This window comes from Populus euphratica, unplaced genomic scaffold (assembly GCF_000495115.2).
Source record: "Populus euphratica unplaced genomic scaffold, PopEup_1.0 scaffold219.1, whole genome shotgun sequence".
NCBI classification, from domain to species: Eukaryota; Viridiplantae; Streptophyta; class Magnoliopsida; order Malpighiales; family Salicaceae; genus Populus; species Populus euphratica.
In genome coordinates this window covers 254,365-255,918 of record NW_011500102.1, presented here as the reverse complement: position 1 = coordinate 255,918, position 1,554 = coordinate 254,365, and positions in this window count along the sequence as shown.

Sequence of the window (1,554 nt, the reverse complement as noted above, 5' to 3'; positions counted from 1 at the left end):
CTGGGAGTTGATATCCGACGTGGTGATCTTTAACAGTTTAATTAATGAAAAAAATAGAATTTTTGGCATTTTATTTTTAAGATAAAATTCTTGTTTAAGTAATCGTTAACTAATTATAGTTATTAAAAATCCTTATTAATTAATATAAATTTTATAATATGAAACTGATTATATATAAAAAAAGATGTTATTACTCTTTAAATATCTTATTATCTGAAATTCATGAATTTTTTTCAAATTTTTAATATAAAAAACCAAATACCAAAAAAATAAAAATAAATAAAAAGGATTGCCGGCTGGGCCTTAGCCCCAGCTTTTTTTGTTTTTTTGTTGTTTTTTAGGGGTAGGGTCATCTCAGCCCATACAGGCTGAGATGGATCAAACCGGCTCAGAGTCCAAACCAGTAACCCGGCTGGTTACTGTTGCTGGCATTGGTGAATTATACACGCATGCAACAGTAACAGGGTAATTATGTCGCCGTTTGAAGACGATAAGGTGGTGCGAAGACGAAGGCTTTCCTCTCTTCGTTTCTGTTTATCTTTCGTTTCTCCTCTGATATTCTCTCTCTCTGGTCACTCTTTTTTATTCTTGTTTCCCTGTTTTCTCTCTGTCTCTCTCTGCGTCTGGCTCTCTCTCTCTCTCTCTGTGTCTTCGTCCTCCTGGTTTCTCTTTTTTTTCGCGTCCTTCTATGTTGTTCTCGGGTTTCCTCTGGTCTCCCTTCCCCGGTTCTCTCGGTTTTCTCTCAGTCCCCTGGTTCTCTCAGTTTTCTCTCAATCTCTGTTCTTTCGTTCCCTTTTTTTGTTCGCGTCCCCCTCTGCTCGTTCTCCTCCGTTCGTTTTTTCCTTTTCTTTCATCCTCCTGTTGTGTTCATTTCTTCATTGTTTTGAGCATCCTTTGACCTCTTTGTTTCTCTATTCCACGCCTCCCAACTCAACCCAAGAAATACATTAATCTCCACCTTCATACTTTTGGCCAATACATATAATGGATACCATCCATTGTTGGACTATTAATGGCACATCGTGGGGGAAAGATGTCACCACGTTCTCTGTCGTCTCCGCTCAATCGGGATGAAGGAGATAAACAGTTTTCTATGAAACAGCGCCGTTTTGGGATGGGAATAGCCATCTCAATTGGGTCACTAAAGTTCTGAAATTATGTAATCAAGCCCCTGAGTAAATTGTAATTAGACCCTTGCATTGTATCGCAATTTACAAATGATCCTTCGACTTGAATTTCTTATAATTTGAATCCAAATCAGTCTCAAACTTTTATATTTTTTCAAATAAGTCTCTATTTTATTAATTAAACTAATTTCAACTTCAACTAAGTCTTCAAACTTATTAATTCTATAATTAACTCTTGATTTGATTAATAAACTAATTCAAAGTTTAATTAAATAATTAAACTTTAAATTTATGTTCTCTTAATTTAAATTTCAATTTATTCTTCATTTATTTTAATATTTTTTTAAAACAATTTTAAAATTAAATTATGACAGTAGCAGTCTTACAGGTGCGAGTACTTGTAGGGAAACATTGCAAACGTGACGGG